Here is a 23,840-nt window from a genome sequence, read left to right on the forward strand (position 1 = left end):
TATAGAAATTAGGACCCTGTGACGCCACGTGGAGTGGCATCGCATGGGCGCCAATCTGGCCTTTTTCAAATGGGGATAAAATTGACCAATGCCATTCGTCTAAACTGGGATTTCTAAAACCAAATCGTTCGTATATTATGAATGCACTAATGGCGGGTAATGAATCTCAATCAATACCTTTCGTTTTCTTTCATGAAGGAAACTACCCTATTGCTAGTGCGAGACGCTTATTGGGGGGAAAAGGAATGGGAAACATTCATTAAATTTGTTCATCATGCTAGTTAATCTAATTGAATAGAAAATTTTCTCACGACTCCAAATATATAAGCCAAAACTCTCTTAGTACTCCACTAACGTCAATAAATGCTTATTAAAAATACTCGAATATCGCTTGAAGTCACGTGACCCGAAACGCCTTCTGATGTCATCGCACGGTACACCATTCACTTCGCGTAGCAAGAGAGTAGAGTGGTAGAGCTTTGAATGCAAGATATCGAAGTAAAAATCTTCGTTGAGCTTTGTTGTAGCTCCTAAAAGGAGAATTTGACTTGTGAGGGATTTAAGAAAGCACAATACCTCAGTTTACTTTTGGTCGACTTCCTTATGGCGGCTAATTTTGAAAAAAAAAAAGTGATTCCTTCGTCTCTAGCGCGATGCGTGCAGTAAAATAAGGTAGGTAAATAATTATGCGATTAATGAAAATTATTTTACGAACGTTTTTAAATAATTAATGTCCATTAAGATTTATTATATCCGTTGCCAGCTGAAAATCTACCTTATGTATTTACTTAGTTACCTACCATGCGGAACTTAGATAGTTTTACTTAGATAGCGTTATGATCAGCCGCTCAAACATAAAGAGGATGTAGTTGAAGAAAATTAGGAAAGGATGACTTCCCCACCGAAGTTTTAAAGGAAAGAGAAATTCTTTTGAAACCAAAAAGTTGATGATCTACTGTTATCTTTAACAATGCAAGAAAATCACTTGGTAAGTCGTAGAGGGTCGTTTTGCCTCGAAACGAGTTGGTGTTCAATTTTACCGTTCAACTGATCTGATTTTGAGCGTTAAATTATATGTTTCCCCAGTAAATTACGATTTTCATCAAAAAATCTTAATTACATTTTGAAATCAACAAAATATGATTTCCGTGACAACAGGTGACGATGATATTAATACATCAGTTACAATTTATTTCTAATTGAGTTATGTACCAAAAGATTACTCGCATATTTATTTCTCTATATCTTTCAAGGCCTACAGTTGTCCACAGCTTAATCTTTGATCAATACCTACCTCAATATTTATGCTAAAAAACTTTCGTTAATTTTTTAAAGTTTTTTCTTCGATAAAGGGTTACAAAAATTATGCAAAAATCATTTCTTATATTTTATGTTCATCTATTCCGTGCCTTTCATCTTAAAGTTATAAAGATATTAGATCCCAATGCATACTTACCTTGGATTACTGTGAATATTTCTCTTCCCTTTAAAAATTCGGCGGAGAAGTCATCCTTGCATATCTTTCTTACCCCTTATAGAAGATAAAGGGTTCGAAAATGAAAGTTTTTTGGACTCATAAATTGAGGTAGGTTGATGTCCAAAGTTTTCACACCCGCGCATAAATTTTGCGCCTTTCAATTATTTCTTCTGAAGTTTTTTTCAAAGTTGATAGACTGCTATTTTTATAATCTTCATCCAAAGTGACCCAAAGCACTTTTTATCCATCTCCAAGTTGTGTCTGGAACTCAACAAGTCTTGTTTTGAAACAGGAAGTTGTAAGAAGAGTGGCCAGCCAATGATAAGTTTTTTTAAACACTTCTTTCATGTTCTTTTTGGAAATTTTTTTAAAGAGTCAAGGTCGACTAAGGCTGAAAGTTTGCGATTTATATGGGTGATTTTACTGCCGGAAAAGATTCCTTTCAAAAAAATTATTCTAATCGTAAAAAAAACATGAAATAATATTTTAAAGTTACCCTGGGTCAAGAGCGTTGAAGGTTTATCCTGTGACAATTCACGACACGATATTTTTCCAAAATGTCTGTTTCTTAGCTCCTACAACTCCAAATATTTTACGTAAATATAGCACTGTAAATGACATTAATAAACACGTAATTTATGCGCATAATAGTTAGTTAATAACAACCTGTTCGATGAATTTTTGAGTGTAGATGTACGAATTTTATCAGTGCATTGAGCATAAATCAAACGATGATAAATTTGCAATTACGAAGTAGCATCTCGCTTTGATTATACGTTTATGCACGAACGCAAAAATTAATTTCGTTGCCTAGCGTAAGTGAGCCACTACTTCACTTTTTATCTTTCTCCAAGTTGTGTCTGGAAGTCAACTAGTCTTGTTTTGAAACAGGAAGTTGTCGAGGGAGTGGATAGCCAATGATAAGTTCTTTAACAATCCATTCTATATTATTTTTGGAACCCTTTTTCAAAGGGTCAATATTCATTGGAGCCTAGATCAGCTTTGAATTTTAATATCTTTATAACGTCACGATGGACGGCAGGAAATAGATAAGTATAAAATATGTTTTGTAATATATAACAACCACATTTATGTTATGTCGTACAAACTTTGCGATGTATATGGGTGATTTTATTGTTGGGGAAGTGTCTTCTCAGTAAAGTTTATCTGCACTTTTGAAAAATATGGAGCAGGATTTTAAAGTTGCACCGGGTCAGTAACTTTGAAGACCAATTCTTTTGGCAATTCACGAAACGATTCACGATTTTATTTCAAATATAAACCTACGCCCAGAGCCATCTCTTGGCCAATCTCCAAATATTTTACCTAACTAAAGCACTGTAAACGACTTAAATAACTAAGTAATTTATGCGCATAATAGTTAGTTAATAATAACCTGTAATATGATTTTCTGAGTGTTGATGTACGAATTTTATCAGTGCATTGAGCATAAATGAAACGATGATAAATTTGCAATTCCGAAGTAACTTCTCCATTTGATTATACGTTTATGCACAAACGAAAAAATAATTTCGTCGCCTTGCGGAAGTGAGCCACTTACTTCACTTTTTATCTTTCTCCAAGTTGTGTCTGGAAGTCAAAAAGTCTTGTTTTGAAACAGGAAGTTGACGGAGGAGTAGATAGCCAATGATAAGTTCTCTAAAAATTCATTATATATTCGTTTTGGAAACATTTTTCAAAGGTTCATGATTCATTAAAGTCTAGATCGGCTTTGAAATTTAATATCTTTATAACTTCAAGATGGAAGGCAGGAAATAGATAAATATAAAATATGTTTTGTAATATATAACAACAAGTTTTTTGTTATGTTGTACAAAGTTAGCGATCTATATGGGTGATTTTATTGTTGGGGAAGTGTCTTCTCAGCAAAGTTGTTCTGCACTTTAAAAAAAGATGGAGCAAGATTTTTAAGTTGCACTGGGTCAGTAACGTTGAAGACTAATTTTTTTGACAATTCACGAAACGATTCACGATTTTTTTTTTCAAATATAAACCTACGCCCAGAGCCATCCCTTGACCAACACGTTATGCTACATGTGGGGGGGGGAATTGGTCGCATGAACCCCCCGCCGAAAATAGAATCTAGACCGGGGAACTAATTATATTTGCGTAATTTAGGCGAAGTCTGTGTAGTGGCTTTCGTATTGTGATATTGGTACCTTGCGTTCTTTTCTGTTACAGGCATTTTTTCGCAAACATCTTTCTTATTTCATCATGAACTAAACCCATTATTCCCCAGACTGTACGTAGGGTTCGGTTGTTTCTCATTTTCCCTTTTTTTTTTGGCTTAATTAATACGAATTTTTGGAAAAAAATATTTTCATCATATCATATGATTTTCGTAATGCTGCGTATACGCATCGCTGGGAAAACTCCGGAAAATAAATATAAAAAAGTAAATTTTTTAGAACTCAGGTTACATCTTTTATTTTTTATCTTTATTTGCACACTCGACATCTTCTCCGGGAGTTATCACTATTCCTTCGGAGGAAATTCCCCATTCTGCCTTCTAACGGACATGCTGGGATAGGTCATTTTTCCTATGGTGTCTCGTGTGTGCGCATCGATTTTAATTCCGAACGCCATCAGTCATTAAAATACAATTATTTGAATGGAAATGTTGGTGGAAATGACAAAATTAGAACTAGAGATACTAAAAAAATTAATAAATCGAATAAAAAATTGTTATAAGCTAGAAACTTGTTCTGAGAATTAGGATTCGAGAATGTTGCGTTAACGCAACGCTGGAGATTAATGGGTTAAACTTTTCCATGAATACTTAGATTCATCACAGAATCATGCTTCTAAGAAATGCCGTCTTAGCAATGTTTCTTTGAAAAAGAGCTTCTCAAGCTCGAGAAAAACCTTATTTCTCCGTGAGAGCCCGTTTTAAATAACCCATTGTTTACCGTGAATGTCAGGAAAGCAACACATGGTAATCTTTTTCCATTGGATTACTGAAAGAGAGTATTTTAAAGAATAATCTACCAAAGTGTAATCATATTCTTGTTACTTTTACCGAAGCGTTCGACCATCATAAAAAGTCTTAGGCCGTTATTTGTTATTTAACGCGGTTTTTTATTAAAGTAACATATTTATATTGCAACGCCAATTATCACAATTTATTTTTCTAACGCCTGTTCTAGCGAATTTTCCGTGCCCATACATGTTTGCGCACATATTTTGATCCGTCACAAAAATTTGCTTCTAATGAGTGCCATCTTAATAACGTCTGGTTACGAACAGCTGATTTCTCTATATGAACCCATGTTAAATAGGGTAGTTTCCTTCATCAAAGAAAACGAAAAGCATTGATTGCGATTGGTTACCCACCATTAGTGTATTCATAATATAAAAATTATTTAGTTTTGGAAATCCCAGTTTAGACCAATGTTAATGGTCAATTTTAACCTAATTTGAAAAAGGTCAGATTGGCGCCCATGCGATGCTACTCCACGTGACGTCACGAGGGACCTAGTTTCTATACGAGTAGATAGGAGTTTTACATCGTCTAAGATTACCAATGCATGCATGAGGCACAGAGCTCAGGGAAACATTTCTTCATAGTCACCTTTTAAAATTGCCTATGGTCGGAAAGTTTCCTTCGTTTGATAGGGTATTAATAATCCTTATTTAAGTCAAGCGCTACCTGCTAGCAGGGTACTCTGCTACCTGCTAGCATCCTGCGACGTATCAGCGCTCAAAGTCTCGTCCCAAGGTCACCTCACTTGCGGCTGCGGGAACCAGAACGACGTCACACGGGGTTTTCCTAGCATTCAAACTTAGCCGTCGCGTTTTCGCGCGCTTGAAAATTTTCTCTTTTCATTTGATCGCGAAAAATATATATCGTCATTTAAAAATCTAAAAGCGTGAAATACGTACTCCAGGAGTAATAATCTTTCGATTTAGGCAATAAAGAAAATAATGGGAAACCAACCTATTCCATTTCATCTTCTGTGCCCGCTTAGTTCTTCCTTCGTGGCGCGATCTACGCCCAGAGCCATCTCTTGGCAAACTTCGTGGGCTAAATCTTTGGGGAATGGGTCGCATAAACCCCTGCCGAAAATAGTGGAGATGAATGTTGCCTTTATAGCTTAGTGGTCTGAGCATCTGCCCAGATAGCAGAAGTTCCGTGGTTCGATGTCTGGATGAGATTTTTCTATGCGTTTTATGCCTTCATTCCATCTCCACGCCACGCTGTGCGATCGTCTTGTGTTTATTTTTCTGTCTCTTTGTTTCAAATTCTATCTGTAATTCTCTCTGTAAAAGTCAATATGCATAAACTTGCAATGCATGCATATAAAACATGGTTATATTATAAACTCGATTGTTCCAAGTTTAACTTTGTGAAAAGCCATTGTAGTCAATTATGAAGGTATTGCGTATGGCGGGGGATGCAAGGGCACAAACTATCATACGTATATATATATTACTACAGAAGTGTCTTTTTCTATTATTCATATACATTTCCATCTATATAATACCCCGCAAACCGCCTAAAAGGCATGTGGCAGGGGGTGTTAGGTCAACAGCCGATTACAAATGAAAAGGAATTGTTCTAAGGAAATTACGACTATCATTTATTGAAATTCTTTATGGCTCGGGGGAAAATCGAATTCCCATATCTATCCGTTCGGTAAAAATTCTCTCTTAATTTATCTCTTCTGTCGGACCTAGAAATATAGTGTGGCTCTAATATTATGTTCTCCGTATCGCTCTTTAAGATATCCATTCTCAATTCTTCAAGCAATCTAAGCCTAGCGCGCGGCCTCCGAGTGTCCAGTGGCTCCCAGCCTAATTCGCTTAACACCTGAGTAACGCTGTCTGAACGCCCATAGCAGTTTTTGACGAAACGCGCAGCCTTCCTTTGTATTTTGTTCAGCTCGCGGATTATGTCTTTCTGCACCGGATCCCATACGCTCACTGCATATTCAAGGTGCGGTCGGACGAGATCGAAATAGCACCTTTCTTTCACTTTCTCATCCGAAAATCTTCCCAAAATACTCTTGAAGAATCATAATTTCTTTTTGGCTATGCCGCAAATATTCCTAATATGTGTTCCCCACGTGAGGTTCGAGGTTATCGTTACTCCGAGGTACTCCACTTCGTCTGTTGTGTTTATGTTAATACCATCCACTGCATAAATATGGTTATAGTTGGACGAATTCCGCAAGAAATATACCGTCATACATTTGCTCAGATTAAGTTCGAGACCCCACTCTTGCCTCCACAAATGAACGTTGTTTAAGTCCGATGATAGAATTTCATAGTCAGAGTGATTACTAATTTCGCGATATATGACAGCGTCATTTTTTAAATGAACGTATTTCATTGGTAATTCGGGAGCAAAGGTCATTAATGTATGTAATGAACAAAAGGGGGCCAATCACGCTTCCTTGTAGAACACCTGATGTAACTTTTACAACATCAGAGCTGATAGGGTGGTTTCCTATAATTTTTTTATTGCCTCTACCGGAAGATTATTACTCCTAGAGTACGTATTTCACGCTTTTAGATTTTTAAATCACGATATCTATTTTTCACAATTAAATGAAAAGTGAAAATTTTCAAGCGCGCGAAAACGCGGCGGGTAAGGAAATCTCTCCGTGTGACGTATTTCTGGTTCCCCCTCCCGTCTTGTGAGGTGACCTTGATCGAGGCTCTGAGCGCTGATACGACGCAGGCTGCTAGAGGGTAGCTTAGTGCCTTGCTGGCTGGTAGCGCTTGGCTTAAAAAAGGTTTATTAATACCTTATTAAACGAAGAAAACTTTCCGACCTTAGCCAGTTTTAATAGGTGATTATTAAGACATGTTTCCCTGAGCTCTGCGCCTCATGCATGCATTGGTAATCTCAGACGATGTATAACTCCTATCTTCTCCTATAGAAACTAGGTCCCTGTGGCGTCACGTGAAGTGGCATCGCATGGGCGCCAAATTGGCCCTTTTCAAATGAGGATAAAAATGGACCATTGCCATTCGTCTAAACCGGTATTTCTAAAACGAAATAATTTGTATATTATGAATACAGTAATGGTGGGTAACAAATCGCAATCAATGCCTTTCGGTTTCTTTGATGAAGGAAACTACCCTATTCCGTTTATGCTAAGTTAGATGTGGCATAAGGAAAGGAACTGACTTCCCCCACCCATAGTACGCGAGATTCTCACGCTTGCTGCTTAGTTCGGGTCGAGCTGTCGCCTAACCTATTCATACTTTTGAGGTAGCAAATGAGGGAATAATGATAAATGATATTCTTACTCCTGTGGCTTAGTCAGGAGGTAGTTCTAGCCTCACCTATCCAAAACAAAATACTCTACTTTTTATGTAGTAAATGAGGGAAATGAATTTCTGCCCTCCTAATAGTAATCCTATAATATTTTTGATTCCAACGGCTTAGTCTAGGTTGCCTCACCTATCCAAACCAAAATCCTCCAAGAGGGAGGTGGCCGATATTCATCCGCCTAGGTGGTTTATTCCGAAGCGTGCTCTAGCCTCACCTATCTAAAAAAAAGTCTGCGAAGTGACAAAAACTGAAAAAGTAACGACTTCTCAGCTACCTTGAATGTGTTAAACTCACAAGCCTCTACCTTAGTCCGGAGTGGGTTGTAGCCTCACCAATCCTAACCAAACTCCTCGGAACGTAATATGGCCCATGGGAAAATTTAACGGTGTTCACCTACCCAGAATTTACGATATTCACACGACTGTGGGTTAGGTCGAGGTGATCTCTAGCCTCACCAATCCATAGTAATATCGAAATGGAAGGTGGCATATCTCAACCTAGCATGAAATTCACACCTATTTGGTTTAGTTCGAGGTTGACGCTAGGCTCACCTAGCCTAAACATTACGCAGATGTTAAGCGAATTACGCTGGGAGCCGCTGGAGACTCGGAGGCTGCGTGCTAGGCTTAGAATGCTTGAATAATTGAGAATGGATATCTTTAAGTGCGACACAGAGAACAAACATAATATTAGAGCCCCACTATAATTCCATGTCCGACAGAAGCCATAAAGTAAGGTGGATGTTTTGCCGAACGGATAGATATGCGAATTCGTTTTTCCCCAGAAACATAGGGGACTTTAATAAATGCTTTTTGCAATTTCCTTAAGGCCATAATACACGGGGCACGGAATTGCGCAGGTTAGAACTGCATTAATTTCTAAAATGGTGTGGAATAGCGCGAATTCATGAAGGAAATTAGAACAGGGGCTTATTTTGCCGTCTCGCATCCAAGCATTCTCGCATGTGTTCTAGCAATTCACCGCTATAAGGCCGTTTTACACGTGGCACGGAATTGCCCAGTTTAGAGCTGCATTAATTTCTAAAATGGCGTGGAATAGCGCGAATTCATGAACGAAATTAGAACGGGGGCTATTTTGCCATCTCAGAGTCCACGCATTCTCGCATGCGATTCACCGCTTTACACGACGCAATTTTGACTGCGCCTTCGTACACGCGTCAGATTGCGCAATTACGTGCCCCGTGCAAAACGGCCTTTACGTCACTAAGTAACGTGCTGGATTTGACACAAGAATGACTCTTATGCATATGGTTCGCGAATGAATGCTTCACACTGAACTGATCACTCACGATGTACATACTTTATTGAAGGAAGTTATATCGTTCATAAATGATACATACTTTATTTAAGGAAGTTATATCGTTCATAAATGATAAGATGGAAAAATAAATGCAAAAAAAATTACAAAATGAACAAAAAGCATCACAAAAATGATAAAATCTTGCAAGTACGTGCCCCGTGTAAAACGGCCTTTAGAGCATTTCCTTTCTATGTGCAAACACCTTGTTTTGTGTTATAAGTTAACATTCTGAATCAGCTCTGGACGTAACAGGGTTCCCACTCAACCGTGAAAACCTTAAAACCGTGAATAAGCCATGAATTTCTTCTACCGTGAAAAAACCTGGAAATAGCCGTGAATTTCATCATAAAACCTTAGAAATCTCTCAAACTTGATTGTAGGACTATGATAGACGGATTTAAAAAATATAAGGATATTTAGATCATGTTTAAAGGTCGAGTCACGTGCAAATACTGTCCACGCTTTTACCTGCACACGTGTATTCGAAAGCGCAACTATTAATTGGTCCGTGTGTGTGCCATGACAGCATATTGACCTTAAGCCTGCCATTGGAAGAGGTTAACCCTGGCAAAAAACCAGGCACTTCTTCACTTCCCTGCCACCCTGCTCTCTCCATTTTCCACACTCACACCCTTTTAGCCGGACCTGAAAAGGGTAGTTTCCTTCATCAAAGAAAACGAAAGTCATTGATTGCGATTCGTTACCCATCATTAGTGTATTCATAATACAAAAATTATTTGGTTTTTGAAGTACCGGTTTAGACGAATGGCAAGGGTAAAATTTTATCGTCATTTGAAAAAGGCCAGATTGGCGCCCATGCGATTCCACTCCACGTGACGTCACAGGGACCTAGTTTCTACACGAGAGGATAGGAGTTATACATCGTCTGAGGTTACCAAGGCATGCATGAGGCACAGAGCTCAGGGAAACCTCTCTTAATAATCACCTATTAAAACTGGCTAAGGTCGGAAAGTTTTCTTCGTTTGATAAGGTATTAATAACCCTTTTTTAAGCCAAGCGCTACCAGCCAGCAAGGTACTCAGCTACCCGCTAGCATCCTGCGTCCTATCAGCGCTCAGAGCCTCGATCAAGGTCACCTCACAAGGCGGGAGGGGGAACCAGAAATGCGTCGCACGGACACTTTCCCATCATTCCTACTCACGCGTGACGTTTTCGCGCGCTTGAAATTTTTCACTTTTCATTTGATCGCGAAAAATAGATATCGTCATTTAAAAATATAAAAGCGTGAAATACGTACTCCAGGAGTAATAATATTTCGATTAAGGCAATAAAAAAATAATAGGAAACCACCCTATTATGCTAACGATAGGTGAAGTCATAAGAGATAGCACTGTCATTGCTGCGTTTGCATTCAAGGCATTTGTTGCGTTTGTTACATTTGTAGTTAACGTGCGAGCGATGATTGCTGCGTGATCAATATTTCTGCCTAAAATGTCTTATCTGCAAACTGTGAATTTGATGACATTTAGACCGTGAAAACCTGGAAAAAACCGTGAATTTTATAATGTAGTTTAAGTGGAACCGTGTGTAAGCGATTGTTGGTTAACTAGAAAAATACATTTTATTTTTAAAACTCGAAATCAGCAATAGTGAAAAATAAGTGAACATTCTATGGGTAAAATTCCTGTGAGGAGTGTGGAGAGAAGTAAGGGCTCTCTGTGGTCATATTGAATAAATATAAAACGCCGTTTTGGTTAACCACTGACTCATTGATACAAACCTACGGCCCAAACGATGATGGATGTGGTTATTTTGCTTACTGGACGAAAAAGTAAAAAAAAATTAATCGGGAGAAAAAATCTGAAAACTTTGAAAAATCGATTACTTTTCGAGATATATCGACTTGAATTAATATGGAAGCCTTATGGGAAAAATTCTGTTTTGATTTGTTTTAGTTTGTTGGGTTCAAAGCTTAATATTTAGAAATAGAGGACTACAATCCTTGGGTAAAGGCTAAAATACGAAAAATCGGCGATATTTCGCAAGTTCATGCGTCATTAATTATATATTTCTCTCCATTACGTAAATATTCAATGCTAAAATTTCTCTCAACGCTTATATCATCGTGGTTACTAAGACGACCTTAAGTATTGTTGAGGGCGAATATGCGTGTTGTCCGTCTATTCCGTCCATTTAAATGACATTGCGAGTGTTTTTTTACCACTTTTTAAGAACTTATGGACCCAATACTTGAACACACGTGACACAAATATGTTTCCACTCCCCTCCAAAACCCGCTAGATGAATTCAAGTGCCAATCGACTCGTTCGTACATAACATTCCATTCACTTTTCTCCTTTCCTATTCCACGGTCTGCCAAGATTTGCACCGGAATAAGGGTGTGGTTCCCAGGGTACGCCAAGGGAAAGTTCTCAAGAAGTTTGTCGAGAGGGGGAATGAGGAGGGGTAAATCCCTTTTCAGAACTTTTCCCTCGCTCTGGGGGTAAGATGAAGGACAGGGGAAAAACAGCCCCAGAGGGAGAAAGACATGAGAGTCGAGGAGAGAAAATTGAACCGCATATCGATACACCATAACATCGATCGTACATCGATACTTAATTTTTAGAAATAGGGTGGTTTCCTATTATTTTTTTATTGCTTAAATCGCAGCATTATTATTCCTGGAGTGCCCATTTCACGCCCTTAGATTTTCAAATGACGGTATCTATATTTTTGCGATTAAATGAAAAGTGAAAATTTTCAAGCGCGCGAAAACGCGACGGCAAAGTAGGAATGATGGGAAAAGTCCGTGTGACGTATTTCTGGTTCCAGATGTCGGCGTGTGAGGTGACATTGGGGCGAGGCTTTGAGCGCCGGAACGACGCAGGCTGCTGGCAGGTAGCGCTTGGCTTAGATAAGGATTATAAATACCTCATCAAATGAAGAAAACTCTCCGACCATAGGAAATTTTAATGTGTGATTTTTAAGACATGTTTCCCTGAGCTCTGTGCCTTATGCATGCATTGGTAACCTCAGACGATGTATAACTCCTATCTACTCGTATAGAAACTAGGTCCCTGTGACGTCACGTGGAGTGGAATCGCATGGGCGCCAATCTGGCCGTTTTCAAATGAGGTTAAAATTGACCGTGGCCATTCGTCTAAACTGGGATTCCTTAAACCAAATAATTGGTGTATTATGAATACACTAATGATGGGTAAGGAATCGCAATCAATGCCTTTCTTTTTCTTTGATGAAGGAAAGTATCCTCTTGTAGGATATAAGCTTCCAGAATATTATTAATTACTGATCACTCTGACTATGAAATTCCATCATCGGACTTGAACTTAATTTCCTCACGGCGTTTAAATCTCGGGAATCGAAAAGACAAGTTGACGCATCATTTATAGATTTAAAGAAAGATATCGACACGGTACCTCACAACAAATTTTTATGCAAATTACTGTCATGCGGATTACACGAAACAGTGGGGAACTGGATACGCGACTTCATGAATGATCGTAAACAAAAAGTAGTTCTTGACGAAATTAGCTCTGATGTTGTAGTTAGTGACATCGGGTGTTCCACAAAGAAGCGTGATCGGCCTCCTTTTGTTCATCGTATACATTAATGACCTCTGCTCCCGAATTTACATTAAAATTCGTTTATTTGCAAACGACGCTGTCATCTATTGCGAAATTAGTGAACACTCTGGCTATGAAATTCTATCATCGGACTTAAACAACGTTCATTTGTGGAGCCAAGAGTGGGGTCTCGAACTTAATCTGAGCAAATGCATGGCGGTACATTTCCAGCAGAATTCGTCCAACTCTAACCATGTTTATGCAGTGGATGGTATTAACATAAAGGCAGCAGACGAAGTGAAGTATCTGGGAGTTACGATAACCTCGAACCTCAAATGGGGGAACACATATAACGAATATTTGCAACAGCGCCCTGAAGAAATTAGGATTCGTCGAACGTATTATGGGAAGATTTTCGGACGAGAAAGTAAAAGAAAGGTTCAATTTCGCTCTCGTCCGACCGCACCTTGAATATGCAGCGAGCGTGTGGGATCCGGTGCAGAAAGACTTAATCCGCGAACTGAACAAAATACAAAGGAAGGCTGCGCGTGTCGTCCAAAACCGCTACGGGCGTACAGACAGCGTTACTGAGCCGCTGGAGACTCTGAGGCTGCGCGCTAGGCTTAAATTGCTTGATCAATTGGGAATGGATATCTTTAAGATCGACACGGAGAACATAATATTAGAGCCCCACTATTTTACCAGGTCCGATAGAAGCGATAAATTAAGAGAGATGTTTTGCCGAACGGATGGATATGCGAATTCGTTTTCCCCCGAACCATAAAGGACTTAATAAACGCTAGTTCCAACCTCGTTAGTGCCCTTCATTTTTTTTAGCTGTAAACGGCTGGTGCCCTAACACCCCATGCCACACGCCTTTTAAGCGGCTTGCGGGGTGTTATGTAGATGTAGAATATTCGCGAGATTTGTCTTGATCGTCAGAATCCTGTAAAAATGAGGAAAGTAACACTGTTCGTCTGTTCTCACTATATCTACACCTGTTCGATTTACTAACGTTCAAGAACTTAGCTTTCTATGTACACTGCAAAGAGATAACATATGGCTGGAGGCAGTGAAGTAAAATGTCACATTGGCACAGAAAATACGGAATCACGGATATAGAAACTAGGTCCCTGTGACGTCACGCGGAGTGGCATCGCATGGGCGCCAATCTGGCCTTTTTCAAATGAGGTTAAAATGACCATTGCCATTCGTCTAAACTTGGTTTTCTAATACCAAATAAGTTGTATAATTTGTATAATATATATGCACGAATGGTGGGTAACGAATCGCAATCAATGCCTTTCGTTTTCTTTGATGAAGGAAACTACCCTATTCCGTGCCCCGTGTAAAACGGCCTTAAGAATCGATGTCTCTTTCGAGAATCGTCGTATCGTCAACCCACCAGAAATTCTTTCAAATACTTTTTGCCTTCACTTCCTTCTTCTTCATCATCATCCACCTTTTATTTTTTTTTATACATCCTCCGTGTCGCGTTTTTTTTCCTACGCCATCATTTCCTCTCCGTCCAGCCCTGCCACCTAGCGGATGCGGGAGGAAACGAGAGGAAGAAAGAAGGCAGGGAAGCGAAACTTTCCGTTTTATTTTTCTCTCGACATCCCCCGAGCGTAAGGGGACGGATAGAATTTGAGCGAGGCATTTGGAACGGAGAGGAGAGATTTTTGTGTGAGGAAGGGAGACTTGGAAAGGAAAAGGCATTGGATCGCAAGCATAGAAATGAAGGAGTCCTTGTGGAGGAATCTTACTTACGGTCTGATATATCGTATCGATGAGCTGATTCCGGTAAGGCCTTAATTAGAATATCCTTCCAGAGCTAGATAACAATATTATCATTAATTTTTGTCTTCTTCAGGTTGTTGCAATTTATGTATTTATTTTATTTATGTATTTAGCACCAAAACAGCTCTAAGGCCTTTATATTGGGTTTTATAAACTAAATAAATTAAATACGGCGGACTCTCGATTATCCGGCTGCTGTTTATCCGTGTTGCGCATTATCCGTGCATGATTTTCACTCTCGCTCAATTTTTTCCGCGATCTTTAGTGAAAAAAATAATAAAATCGGACGCAAAATCATCGGAATTGCTGTTTTTTAATGCTAGGTAGCACCGGGTGTTTTATTGTCATTATATTTCCCTTTTTAAAACGGAGGTGATCGCGTGCTAGCTGCATTCACGGGAGAATCGTGTTCTTGTTTTCCAAGCCTCGCAGTGTGCGACCGTGCTATGTGATCACGGATACACGCAGTTGCAACCCGTGCAACCTGTGAGAGACGCGACTACGTGGCGTGGTGCCTGACAGTGTAGTTTCCGACGTCGAGCAGTGGTTTTGAAGCATTCGTGCAAACCACTTTTCTTTATCAGTGGTCACTCGCCACGGATGTATGGTTTTCGAAACCATTTCATAAATGGAACCGTAATAATACCAGTAAAACCTTGTTATCGCCGCTAAAAAGATCGCAGAAAGCTTTCAATGAGTCCAGGAAGTACTATAAAATAACAATAACTGCGTAAATAACATAAAATTGATCGTTTTACGTAAATTATGAACATTAGAAGTCATTAAAGTGAACGTTAACAATAAGTGCGTAAATAATATAAAATTGCTCGTTTTACGTAAATTATGAGCAATACAAGACATTAAAGGGAAATTTTGGGTTATCCGTTTTATCCGATTATTCGTGCCGTTTCTCCCGATCATTATTCCGGATAATCGGGAGTGTTGTGTATAATTAAAGAATAAATACAAGTATAAAAATAATCTCATAAATAACGTTGAATTTCAACGTATACAATACTTACAAAAGGTGGGTATCAAAAAGAAAGTCTTTTCAATTGGTCATTGAAATTTTATAAGCAAATATACAATAAAGGGAAAGTCAATTATTATCCGCAATTGGGTCATATCTTTGTTTATTTAGGTAGTACTGTCGTTTTGCGTTGATGATGCACGCTTTGTTTTATATGTCTTTGAAAGTTTTCATCGCTGTCGTGATATTACTCATGGCTTCTCCGCTTTCTATTTACAGCAAAGAAGAGCAACGTTCGGTGATTCGTTTTTTGTAGGTTTGTGCGAGTACTCGAAAATTTGAGTCGAGTCCAGTGGTTGGTACTCAACTCGAGTGCTTCGAGTACATCTACGTCTACACAATACCCTGCGAGCCCCCTCTTGGGTGTTTGGCAGGGGGTGACAAATCACCAACATGCACCACGCAAGAGGACCGCCACGTGCACACCGCACGGTCATAGAAATATTACGCACACTAAAAAAATATACATGCATATTCATAAACAAAACCTGCCAATGGTTAGTAAATCTTATAGCAAATACATGCAAGGTTAGAACTATGGAAAAATGCAATGGGTGATCCTAGCGAGCGTTGCCATTAATCCTATCAATTGAGACAACGTTGCTATCCTTAATAGTACGAGGGAAGAATGACATTTTAAATCTCTCTGTTTTGCAGTCTATTTCTTTTATTTTATTCTCATGATTACGTCTACTATAGTACGATGGTAAACGAAGGATATGATTCACGTCGTCTGAGAAAATATCTTCTTCAAATTTTAATTAAATTCGAAGAAGATACTTTCTTAAAGTAAATTTAGCCTATACTAGCTCCTGTAAAGATTCCCATTCTAACTCGTGTAACATACTAAAAACGCTGCACTTTTTGTCGTGACAACTCATCACAAATCTAGCCGCCCTGCGCTGTACTCGATTGATTTCAGCTATTAGTCCTACCTCGTAAGGGTCCCAAACGTTAGCAGCATATTCTAAGGCCTCACTAGAGTCAGGTAGCTTATTTCTTTCACCTTTTTTGGACAATTACCAGAATTCTTTTTGCAAATCCCAGTTTACGGTTAGCTTTCCCGCACACTTCACGTATGTGTTTACGCAACGAAAGATCCCGGGTAATGGTGACCCGTAAGTATTTTAGGAATTCGGCATTTGATAATGGAATCCCGTTAGCGGTGTAGCTCCTTCTTGAAGATATATCCTTTTCCCAAAAATTCATCACCGTACACATTTCCAGATTTAATTCTAACTCCCAAGTACTGCACCAGTCCTTTATGGCAACGGGGTCCTTTTCTAATGCTAATCTATCTCTATGGTCGTTAACTTCTCTGTGTACAACTACTTTGTCTGCGAAGAGGCGGATTTTTCTTTGATGAGGGAATCCACCCTTTTGACTTACCCTTGTAATTATATAAATTTGGTGACCTGACCTGAAGACCTAAAGACCTGACCCAGTTGGAAACCCTATAGGAATTAATCTCAGTAGTTCGCCGGGAAATAACTGTAGCCTACAAGGTAAATTTTTTATGTTTCAAGCTGTCCTCGAGCCGCCTTTTTAAGAAAGAATACATTTATCTGTGATCAGGAAAAGCTGTCCTTAGCGTTAATGATTTATTGAGTTACTTATAACACAAGTCTCGTGTTATCGTGAAGTATTGTTGAGGCGAAGACATCTTCAAGTTATTTATGCCTAGAAAGAGCAGTACTAAAAAACATCGTTATTTTCATCCCTATATACATGTTACCCCACAAAATGTCTGAATTGGCGTGTGGCAGGGGGTGTTAGGACACCAGCCGTTTAAATATAAAAATGAAATGATCATACGAATTTCTGCCAAGTATTTATTAACCCTTAAGCACTGGCGGGGGGTGATAGTGGATCCCCAGGCTGGTGAATTGGTTGTTTACTCCCATGGTGATTTGGCAACATCGCTTAGCTACTTATTAGCTTCAAGTCTACTCCCACCAAACTGGTTTTTGTCATTCTATCTCACCCTTGTGAAGTGTAAACATTGTGCAAAGTAATCTGGGGACTCGGTATATCCCCATTGTTGTATCTCATCTTAATGTCAGCTCTGTTATTATATTATTACGCACATGTATTTTTTCTCAAGGTATTGTGTATTTTGGTTGTATGTGTTATCATTTCCGCAATTTATGAAAATTGAAGTTAGCCCAAACAAAGGCTTATTGCCTTATGGGCTACCTTACTTCCTTGAATGGATGTAATAGTCTGTAAAAAATATGTATCCATGGAAGAATAAATTATTATTATTATTTCACTAGTTGTGTTATAAATACTTCGTTTTTTTGCATTGAAGTAATTACCATTGTGAAGTGAAGTGTTGTGTATTACTTCATTTTGAATTTCGTTATAATAATTGAATTATGAGTTCCTTGGACCTGAATTAAATGAAGAGAAATAATTAAATATGATGTTACGTTTTCCAAAAAAAGTTCAAGTTTTTTTTTCTAAAAAATGCGAAAAAAATATTAAACATCGGAAATATCAAAATCTTTTAATATACAACTGTCTAAAACAATTTAAACTTTCTATGAGTTTATTATAGTATGAGTTCCCAGGACCGGAATGAAGAGATAAGTAAATATGATTTTACGTTCTCACAAAAAAATGCAACGATTTTTTTCTAAAAAAAAAACAAAAATTAGATAAATGTTGAAAATATCAATATCTAACAATCTACACTTGTTGAAAACATTTTAAACTTTATAAAATGCACGGTGGTTTTGACAAAATATCAGTAGTTATTAAGAAATTAAATAAATAATTCGGGGATATGGTTATGTCCCTACGCCAGTACTAACGGCTCAAATATTGGGAATTGGGAATCAATCGAGTGGAAGTAATCGGATTACTTGTAACTATAACTATTAACGCAATGTAATTTTTATTTTTAATGTGCACCTTACGGTGAAATAGTAATCGTTACTTTCGTTGCAATCGTTACTTGATCGCAATCGACTATTAATTTAGTAGTTTAAATGATTTACCTAGGCTGAGTTCAGAGATGTGTTCACCATTCCGAAGGCCATAAAAAATACGACATTGAAAAATGCGGAGCAAGGTACTTGGTCTCCCCTCGTTAGTAGCTTCAAGTCTACTCCCACCAAACTGGTTTGTGTCAGTCCATCTCACCCTCGTGAAGTGTAAACATTGTGCAAAGTAATCTGGGGACTCGGTATGTCCCCATCCACTAGTTGCATTATAAATACCTCGTTTTTTTGTATTGAAGTAATTACCATTGTGAAGTGAAGTGGTGTAGATTACTTTATTTTGAATTTTGTTATAATAATTGGATTTTGAGTTCCAAGGACTCGAATGAAGAGAAAATAAAATATGATTTTACGTTTTCAGAAATTAATGCGAGTCAAATTTTTTTTCTAGAAATGCGAAAAAAATATTAAACATAGAAAATATCAAAATCTATTAATATACAACTGTCTAAAACAATTTAAACTTTCTAAGAGTTTATTTTAGTATGAGTTCCCAGGACCCGAATGAAGAGAAAATTAAATATGATTATACGTTCTCACAAAAATATGCAACGTTTTTTTTTTCTACAAATTAAAAAAAATATTAAATATTGAAAATATCGAAATATTTTAATCTACAACTGTTGAAAACAATTTTAAATTTCAAAGATGCGTGGTGGTTTTGACAAAATATCAGTAGTTATTAAGAAATTAAATAAATAATGTGGGGAACGGGTAACTGGTCCCCACGCCAGTACTATAACGTTATATTATAATTTGATGGTTAAAGCCTTTTATTGTTATAGCATAAATAAGTAATTATCGAGGGAAAATCGAATTCCTACTGCTATACGCAAGGGAAATTACCTCTCATTTTTCTAAATCGTATCAGCCTGACGTAGAAATTCAGTGGGATAATGTGACGATGTTCTACGTTAAGTTGACAGATTTGGACTATTTTTTGTCGTTGCTGCCGCAGTATTGAAATACATAATATATCGCAGTTGCAATACCATTAGCATGTTTAAAAATTTATGTCCATGCTATTGGAAAGCATTTACTGGTTTTCAAACTTGTTAAGTATGCATTTATTTATTCGTCATTGAGATTTCAACTATTCATAATTAATGTTTTATAACATTAACCTCAGATCTGTTTGAAATCGAATGCCACATTTGTTGGAGTAAACGATTTATCATTATTCATGTTCTATTTATTTAGTTATTTATTTATTTTCTCATGTTCCACCCTAAATGTTGTGATGGGTATATGTGCATACTTAGGTTTTCTTGCTATGATTGATTGAGTTAACTTCAAGATTTCATTTCTATGCCCTGATGTGTTGGTTGTGCTGAATTCCATTCGGAAATATTTGATATATTTTGTGCAAGTTTATTTTGTGATCTCTTTTGTTTTTGTAATATTCATCTTATGTTCTTAATGGACATTTTTCCAAGAACAATAATTATTATTATTATTGACTGATGAAATCGCATGTTTCGTATGATTTAAAGTTCCCTCTGAGAAAAGTAAACAATTCGCTGCAGGAACAAGTGACTTGGTACGCAGTCACGCGCAAGGGTGCAAAGTTAAATACACCACAGGATGAAGTTCGCAATGAAAAAATATTTGACTTAGCCGGGATTCGAACCCAAATCTCCTGGTCAGGTGTGTTATCCAGTCATCACCAAGCCATTTTATCAGAGCGAACTTCGGGATGGGTTTTACCGAACGAGTTGTTGACGTCACTAGTCCACACTGTGGCACATGTGGCGAGGGTCGTGCTTACTATGTCACTGTCGGGGTGAAAAACCCTTATTTTGTCGCTGGTCTGCGACGAATTTCAAAGCACTGGAGGAACAAGTGACTTCGTACGCAGTCACGCGCACTGGTGCAAAGTTAAATACACCAACGGATGAAGTTCGCTAGGATGAAAAAATATTTGACCTATCCGGGATTCGAAGTTCTGGGAATCGGGAGATCCGGGTTTGAATCCCGGCTAAATGAAATATTTTTTCATGGCCAATTTCATCCTTTGGTGTATTTAAAAGAAAACAAGTTTGCTGTTGGTTTTTGATTGAAATAACACCTTTCGGAAATGGCGCAACAGCCTTCAGAGGTCGTTCGAAAGTTAGCTCGTCACTTGCGGGAAGTTAGGACGGTAGAAAAGTTGAAAGGCCGTTGCATCAAGTTGAGGAATAAAGGAGGTCTTTAGCTGTATTGGGAATTAATCGAGTGAAAGTAATCGGATTACTAGTAACTATAATTTTTACGCAATGTAATTTTTATTTGTAATTTAGGTATTCTTAGTAAACCCTGCATAACCGTCCCTACATAACAAGAGACCCTTACATGCGTTTCTCAGTCGACCCTGCATAAGTTGTGTGGGGTGATTCCGTCGTCAAGTTCTCTGGGATGACGTAGATGACGGCGCAGCGCCAATTTTCCACTCTGGTGGCGTTATGGGAACTAACTATGAACCTAAGAAAATACATCCGATAATTTTCGGGCGTATTGTTAGGGCGACGGCTCAAGGTAAATAAACAATCGGTGTCGTCCGCCAGGTCGTGTCGGTACATTAATTATCGCTACAAATACTCTCATATCGAGCCAAAAGTAGAATAGTAATGTCTTTAAATTACTTCAAAAGCGGCATGTACAAGATAGTGATAAGTATGGGGCAAATGTGATCATTGACGTGAGAACTTACGATGCATCATCAAGGTTCGTCATTCGCTTTTACCTTTCGTAATTAAGTTTAGTACGTGGCAAAAAACGGCACGAAAATATTGTTTCTATTGTTTTACGTAAACAATATTGGTTTCTCAAAAGCTTACCATGCGCCAAACATGAAAATTATTAATATATATCTGCAGAAACAAGGTGATGCATACCACTATATTGTACTTACTACACTTCAGCCAATTTTATTATTAATTTAACTTGATGAGTATAATGTGGTAGTATTATTACCTTTCCGATGTGTTACTGTAAATTTCAAAATGGCTTGTGTGAGGTCGTCTCCCTTAATATCCATTGCGACGTAGATTCTTTAATCGAATTGATCAGCAGACAATATTTGGCCGCCATGTTTTTTGGGGTGTAGGGCTAGTTCGGGTACCCTACATCAGGTAGGGCCCGTTTAGTTCCAAGAACGGCCATACGTAGGGCTTGATATGGCGTATGTAGGGCGAGATCGGTTTATGTAGGGGCTGATGACGTATCCAGGGTCGGTTGGCCCTACAGGGTCCACTAAGAATACGCGCTTTACACCTTACGGTGAAATAGTAATCGTTACTTTCGTTGCAATCGTTACTTGATCGTAATCGACTATTAATGTAGTAGTTTCAATGATTTAACTACGCTTAAAGATAACCTCGAGTCCTTCAATACCATAGTTTTGCTTGTACAGCCCCCATTATTTTGTAGTTCACAATTGATGAGTACATAATATGACGCCCCTTGTGTTCATAGAACAATTATATTTGTGTGTGTCGCAAGTGAAGTTGCAATTAGCAATTTCTATGACTCAATTACTTCAAATTTTTATTGCAATATTGGACAGTTGCCAGGAGATCTCTGGAGTGGACAATGTTACTAAAATAATTGTATTTGTAACTACAACTGATCACTTTTTATAATCAGTAATTTATACTCGTAGTTGATTAATTTCTTTACAAAGTTACTTTTTTCGAGTATAATTACTCTTTCTCGGTACTTTTACCAACGATGATCATTAAATTGACGGCATATACAGACAGTCCCTGTGTCATTTTTGACCACTAATTTTAGTAACTTTGCCTCGATCAACATTCATGAAAATTGGCAGAATTGTGGCGAAAGGTCCTAATTTTTTATGAGTGCAAGAAGAGTTGCACAAATTTGAACTTTTAACCTCACATTGTGGGTCCAAACCAATATATTGAATTTGTCTTATGGCGTTTCAATGTGAAAAAAATCGAGATTAAAAAAGGCTGAATTATATAGACCTAGATGCCTTTTTCTAGGTTTTCAGACCTAGAAAAACCTAGGTTTTCTAGGAGAAACTCCTAGAAAACCTTCGGTTTTCTAGGAGAAAACCGAAAATAACACTTCTATTGACGAAAATTCAACCGTTGACCCAGTAAGGTCACAATCAAGGGCATCGGGAAGGCAAAAAGAATAGCATAACGACAAAGGTGTCGACCCATAGCTTTTAAAGGGTGCCCAAGTCATTGCTATTTTCCATACACCCGGGTTATCCAATAATAGGGTGGTTTCCTATTATTTTTTTATTGCCTAAATCGAAAGATTATTACTCCTGGAGTACGTATTTCACGATTTTAGATTTTTAAATGACGATATCTATTTTTCACGAGTAAATGAAAAGTGAAAATTTTCAAGCGCACGAAAACGCGACGCGTAAGTAGGAATGATGGGAAAAAAAGTCCGTGTGACGCATTTCTGGTTCCCCCTCCCGCCTTGTGAGGTGACCTTGGAGAGGCTCTGAGCGCTGATACGACGCAGTATGCTAGCGGGTAGCTGAGTACCATGCTATCTGGTAGCGCTTGGCTTAAAAAAAGGTTTATTAATACCTTATCAAACGACGAAAACTTTCCGACCTTAGCCAGTTTTAATAGGTTATTATTAAGACATGTTTCCCTGAGCTCTGTGCCTCTTGCATGCATTGGTAACCTCAGACGATGTATAACTCCTATCCTCTCGTGTAGAAACTAGGTCCCTGTGACGTCACGTAGAGTGGCATCGCATGGGCGCAAATCTGGCCTTTTTCAAATGAGGATAAAATTTGGCCCTTGCCATTCGTCTAAACCGGTATTTCAAAAACCAAATAATTTGTGTATTATGAATACAGTAATGGTGGGTAACGAATCGCAATCAATGCCTTTCGTTTTCTTCGATGAAGGAAACTACCCTTTTGACCTCCAAGGTTAATACGGAGGTCAGAGGTCATAGAGTTACACGTCGGGCCATCATGACAACCAACGCGTTGAACCGAAGGTTTTAAACGGTGCCCAAAAAAATTGACTTCTTTGCCAATGAAATTCAGACTTGTTTCTATCTCGATTTTTTAAACATTGAAACCCCATAAGTCAAATTCAAATGTTTGGTTTGGATACTAATTGTGAGGTCGTCATCACCATCATCATCATCGTTAGCCAATAATCCTAAGAATGGTTTGGCGCAGCTCTCCATTCCTCTCTCCCATCCGCTAATCTCTTCATAGCTACATATTTATTCTCTTTTACATCCTTTAAAAGCCTTTGTCCTGTGTAACTCATTCGGGGCCGTCCGTTACCCTCCTTCCCTTCCACCTGTCCTTCTACGATAGTCTTCATCAGGCAGTAAAAATGTCATAATGTGACCGATGAAATTGTCCCGT

The sequence above is a fragment of the Ischnura elegans genome (assembly GCF_921293095.1).
Source record: "Ischnura elegans chromosome 13 unlocalized genomic scaffold, ioIscEleg1.1 SUPER_13_unloc_3, whole genome shotgun sequence".
NCBI classification, from domain to species: domain Eukaryota; kingdom Metazoa; phylum Arthropoda; class Insecta; order Odonata; family Coenagrionidae; genus Ischnura; species Ischnura elegans.